This window comes from Neopelma chrysocephalum, unplaced genomic scaffold, assembly GCF_003984885.1.
Source record: "Neopelma chrysocephalum unplaced genomic scaffold, ASM398488v2 Primary Assembly neopelma1_44, whole genome shotgun sequence".
Classification (NCBI taxonomy): Eukaryota; Metazoa; Chordata; class Aves; order Passeriformes; family Pipridae; genus Neopelma; species Neopelma chrysocephalum.
Window position 1 is genome coordinate 1,575,051 of NW_020897703.1, and position 5,626 is coordinate 1,580,676.

Below are 5,626 nucleotides of genomic sequence, written 5' to 3' on the forward strand. Positions count from 1 at the left end.
AGGGCTTTGGAGGCACCTTGCACCGTGGTTCAACCTGTCTACAGCTCCCACATATTCTTGCAGTATGTCATGTCTTCTCTGGGAAGGGCCAAGAACACATTTCCTGCCAAAGTCAGTCTTTTTTCCACAGAGACATGTGGACCAGAGAAAGGTAGCCAGACACAGAGCACTGGGGAAAGATAGACAGAAAAAAAAAAAAAAAGAAGAGAAAAATTATCAATGTGCAACTAGGCAGGAGACACTCGAAGGATATTAAAACACTAGAGACGAGAGATGTCATCTCTTCATATTTAGCCACACAAAAGCTCTCTGCCTGGTGAACACTGATCAGTCACAGACCACTGCAGAGTGCTGTCTACAGCCAACAACAAGCAAGAAGCCTCCATAGGAGGAGAATCACAACATCCTATGACAAGGTAGAGTAAATCATCCTTACTAGATGTCTCTCCCTGTCTCTGCATTGCCCACAGGAGCTGGAGGACTGTGCTTAACAATTTTGTGTATCTGCCATTCCTAATGCAAGAGGAAGCCCATCCATCAGGGGTTTGGGTTAGATAAGAGTCCTCCAGTTCACATGTGAAGGCAATATTGAGTTATTTGTAACTATAATCTCCCTCCTTATCCAAGGTTGATGTGCCAGACAGACAATCCAGGAGATCTCCTTTTCTGGAAAGAGCTTACTGGCTCCTGCCACGGGTCAGCTGGAGTCACCAGAAGATGAGACAGACAACCAAATTTATTACCAGGTGCTTGCTTGGCACCAAGAGTGACTCATTTTTAAGTAGCATAAACCATTCCGCTTTCACCAGGCCAGGCTGAATCAACCCAACACAGATGTCAGCACAGCATTTCCCTCTGTGTCACCAGGTAAGATATTTCTCTTTGAAACTCATCCCAAGCATTTAATTGCAAGATGAAAACTTGAAACAAAGCTATGCCTTGCCCTACAAGAGACACACAGGTTAAAGGTGCTCCAGTATTGCCCCAAGCAGTGAGGAGAGTGCAGCCACGCTGGGTGCAGCGAACACGGCAGGGGAAGGAGTAGAACGACCTGCAATGATCAGAACTTGGTTTCTTGCAAATCAGTAGGAGGTGGCTACTAAGCTCAGTGTAGAGCAAAGTTTCTCCTGGTTTTAACCCTCTATTGCCAAAGACCATGTGAAGCCTGCACAGCTGAAGCTAGAGGACTGGAAATGCAAGAATTATGAGTCATCTGATAAATTCATTAAAGTGTACCCACCTCAGTCACAATTTAATGAACAGATTATGCATTGGTTGGACATATAAATGGTAGCTGTGGAGAAACAGTCCCATCTCTCTCCAGAATAAACAACATTTCACAGTTTTAATTGTGCCCTGATGTTATAATGATCACAACTAAACTAGGTAATCATTCATTAAACATGAGCTAATTCCATGTCCTGCTATAATTATTATAGTTTCCTGAAAATACAACGTGTAGTAAAGTACAATAAGTGCAAACTGAAATATTGCTTTTGGAAGTTTATTTATTACTACCTTCAGCTGTAAACATTTATAACTGAAATTTATTGGTCCGTGGTCTCTTCATATAAATATTTTATGATAAGCCTCAGGGATCTGCATCTTCTCGTTTAAATGTCTCAGTCCTGGTGTCTGCACCAGCAAAATAATCTCAGGAGAGAAAGTTTGCTGTCCTGTATTATTTGGACATCCTGCTGTTAACATAAGGCAGCATCATGAGTGCTACCTGTTACCTGTCCAAAGGTGCACACAGAGCTGAGGCAGCAGCACACTTCTTGCATTACTCTGGCTTATAAATTTGTTCGTGTAGCACATGTAGTGTTCCTACATGCAACAGGCCAGCACAGTGTCAATGCTTCTTTTATCGTAATAGTTCTGCTAAGATTCTTCTACTGAGCTGAAGAAAATGTCTGAGGCAACTGGAAAAAAGTCTGTGAACATCAGTGGGGAGGGAGGGTTCACTGAAAACTCCGTTCTTGTTTCTATTTCCATCCCAATACACAGCAAGAAGTGCCCAAAAGGCAAAGAAGGAAGAGTTGTTTAGAAAATGGGTAACAAGTTTAAGACCTGGTTTTATATGTCAGACCCTACCATCCCTACTGCCTGAGTGTCAGGGCTGGCCTGCTCTGTGCCATTCCCAGAGCTGATGGAGGTGTACAGATAGCAATAAAGAGATGCTTGTTCAATCCCAACCACTAAATTATAAAAAATCATTTAGGTTTCCATGGCATCCATCCAGAAAAGTTGAAGGAACTGAGAGTGAAGGAGCTGAACTGCTAACAAAAATAATGTGTGCTTTTCAATGATAAATTACAATTTCTACAGTGGAGAGACTGGAAGAAGGCCAGGTCCATATCAATCCTTTCAAAATGAACTGATGGTTCTCCCAGGACTCCCAGTCCCTCCTCGCACTACCAGGAAAAATAGCAGCAAAGATCCTTAGGGAAAGCAGTAGAGCCTCTCGATGAATATAATATGCAAAGGGTGAGCCAGCATGAGTTTGCCAGGGAAAAAAACAACACTCTGTCCTAAATAATAAGGATTTACTGAAAGGAGAAACAAAGTAATGGCTGAGGGATAGGCTGGAGATATCATATGGATCTCAAAGGAACTTTTTCTTGTGTGCCCCAGAAGACTATTAACCCTTGGAGCATGAAAGAGGAGTGTGCACTTCCAGCGCTCACTTTCAATTACCTGCACCAAGGGACTGCTGAGCCTGTTTGCCTCTGGATTCCCCATTTTCATAAATGGATAAACACTCACGCGGGTGCCTCTCTCCCCGGCGCCTCTTCTCATCTCTGCCCGCTCACAAAGCTTTCTATCTCATATTGTTTTCCCTGCAACCCAAATAAATCAGGAATAAAACTTGAGGAAAACCTGTCTGGAAGATTATCATCAACCCCCAACTTTGCAGGTAAATCCCCCACGCAACGAAATGGGACTAAATCCCTAAAACCACTGTGTTTGATTTCTGAGCAGTCCTTTATGACAGAATTTTTAACAACCCTGCAGTACTTGGTGCTACATCACTTACAGTATGTAAGGGGTATTGATCTCTTCAAGTTTATTCTTTTAAATGGTTCCCATCAAGTGCCGGGAAGTCAACCAGTTTGAGCTGTGTAGCTCATCTGCAAAACACAGGATGAGATGATTGAGTCTACTCAGAAAACGGGTGTTTATTTGTTTTCTTTCCCAGAGGGACCTCGAGTGTGTGTAATGCCGTTAACACACCATGTTTGCCCTTAAAAATAATTTTATAGCCATGCTGAGTATCTGCAAACATAAAATATGCTTTATAAGTAGTTGGCTAACTACCTGGGTGTGCTGTAAATGCAGTAGTAAATAAAATAGTAAGACACTAAATATCAGCTGTATTTCATAGTCAGGGGTACTTTTTCAGCCACAAAACAGTTCCCAGTGTTAAAACCCTTGATTTTTGCTTACATGCTATACTGTGACTAGAATTCCACCTAATCTCGTAAAGTCATGCTAAATACCTCTCACCTGGTAATCTGATTATCCTCCCACAAAGAGCGAACATGATTTATATTGAGCAGGTAGAAACAATTTCTGAGGCTGGAAATTTGCTTCCCAGGCTTCTACACGCAGTAATATTGTTAAAGCTGATGCTACTTGGTTTATGTCCAGCTATCACCAAACTTTTTCTGCATGGAGACAATTTTCCTGGTAAACTCACCTCACCTGGCTGGAGAAATCTGTGCTTTGTAATCAGTATAAAGGGCATCTGCAAGAAGAAGGGAAACTGGTGAAGTGTTAAGTGCAGCTGCTCAGATTAACCCTTCCTAAAAATTTCTGTCTGTGACACAGAGGCTGAAAACAGAGCCATGTCCTTCACTCCAAATCCACACCTCTGACATCTCTTGGCTTAAAACAAGTGCCCACAAGGAGTGGGAAGAAAAGAGGCAATACAGAAAAGAGAATGAAAGAGAAAATCACCTATGAGATAGTGTTCTTTTTTTTTTTTCAATTTTCTGTAAGTGTTTCAGTATTTTCCTTTTTATTACCAAGGATGGCATGGGAGGGATAGGATAGGATATTGGAAGAGAAAAGGCACACTTTTCAGGAGTGAAGGCTCTACTTCTGCCCAGCCTTGCAGTGCCCACGCTGTGGAGCAGGACACTCAAATGGACAAAACTCATTAGCAGTAGGTACCAGGAGGAGCCTTTCTGCCTCTCCACACCCACACCTACCCTGAGTACCTCTTCTTCAGCCATCACAGATACCTGGTAGTGACAGAACCCAGCCCTGCTCTGAAGGAATCCCAACCCAACTGAGCAAAACAACTCAAAATCCCAAAGCGACCTTAGCAATCCTTCTACAGACAATTTTCCTTTAAAATGTAGAATTGTTAAGGTTGAAAAGGACCTCTAAGATCATCAAGTCCAACTGTTAACCCAGCACTGTCCACTAAACCCACATCCCCAAGTGCCACATCCACACCACACATCTTCCAAATCCCTCCATGGATGGTGACTCCACCACTTCCCTGGGCAGCCTGTTACAATGCTCAGTAACCCTCTGGGCGAAGAAATATTTCCTAATATCCAATATAAACCTCCCCTGGTGCAACTTGGGGCCATTTCCTCTTGTCTTGTTGCTTGTTACTGAGGAGAAGAGACCAAACCCCATCTCACTACAATCTCCTTTCAGGGAGCTGTAGAGGGTTGTAGATCCCCCCTGAGCATCCTTTTCTCCTTGATGAACAATTGCAGCTGCTTCTCATTAGACTTGTCCTCCAGACCCCTCCCCATCTGTCAACTGGCTGTCAACTATTTCTGCATCTTCCAATATCAAATGCATTCTTGCCTTCCCAGCAATCCAGAATTTAGTTCATTTTACATTGCTGTACAGACAAAAACGTTGCTCAGATGAACATTTACTGGAAGCCCGGAGGGTGAGCTAGGGCAGGACAGCAGTAGATGACACCTGGCCATCAAAGCACTCGCTGAACATGACACAGGGACGGCTCACTCCATTAAAATATTCCAGCTCTGCTGTATGGATGAGCTCTGTGCTCTCGGGATGGGCACTCGCACGGTGCTGCTGAGCTGCCCTGCCATGGAGCTCTGCTGTTGCTAAACCTAATCCATAAATCAAGATGGGAGGATATAAACCAGGATGGAGACATGACTGCAGAGTGCCTGAGATTTGAGATCAATATTCATCTTACAAACCTCTCCAGAAAAGTTGCTTAATTAATTGTTGGAATTAAAGTCAAAATTGACCCCTCAATTTGCTCCTGTGGCCTTTAGATCAATTTTCTTTTCTTTACAAATCATCATTTTTGGACTGGAGAATGCAATAACACTTTTTTTTTATTTTATTTTTATTAAATATAAAAAACAAGTACCCACACTGAATATATTCTAAACAGGACTCACGGGGCATGAAGCCAGCGCCTCCCACTTCAAACTAAAAGAGGGGAAATATTTTCCCAATTAAGCCAATACAAAGACTTTACCCAGCTCAGCCTGCATCCCCACATGCACACACCACTCCCCTTTCCTCCCCACCAGAAGAAAGCTGGTCCCCAAGGCCCCATTTCTCAGTCCACTTATTAAGTTGTGTCACCAGCACAGCAGGGAGCTCCGAGTGCAAGGAG

General features: G+C 43.1%; 1 long non-coding RNA gene across 1 annotated transcript; it reads right to left on the bottom strand.

Moving 5' to 3' along the window:
• LOC113965074 lies at nt 1–3,751 on the bottom strand. Its single transcript, XR_003533426.1, has 3 exons — nt 3,701–3,751; nt 2,698–2,840; nt 1–117 (listed from the first exon to the last, which is right to left on the bottom strand). It is a non-coding gene; the product is annotated as an uncharacterized LOC113965074 (long non-coding RNA).
• Nucleotides 3,752–5,626: the final 1,875 nt, after the last annotated feature.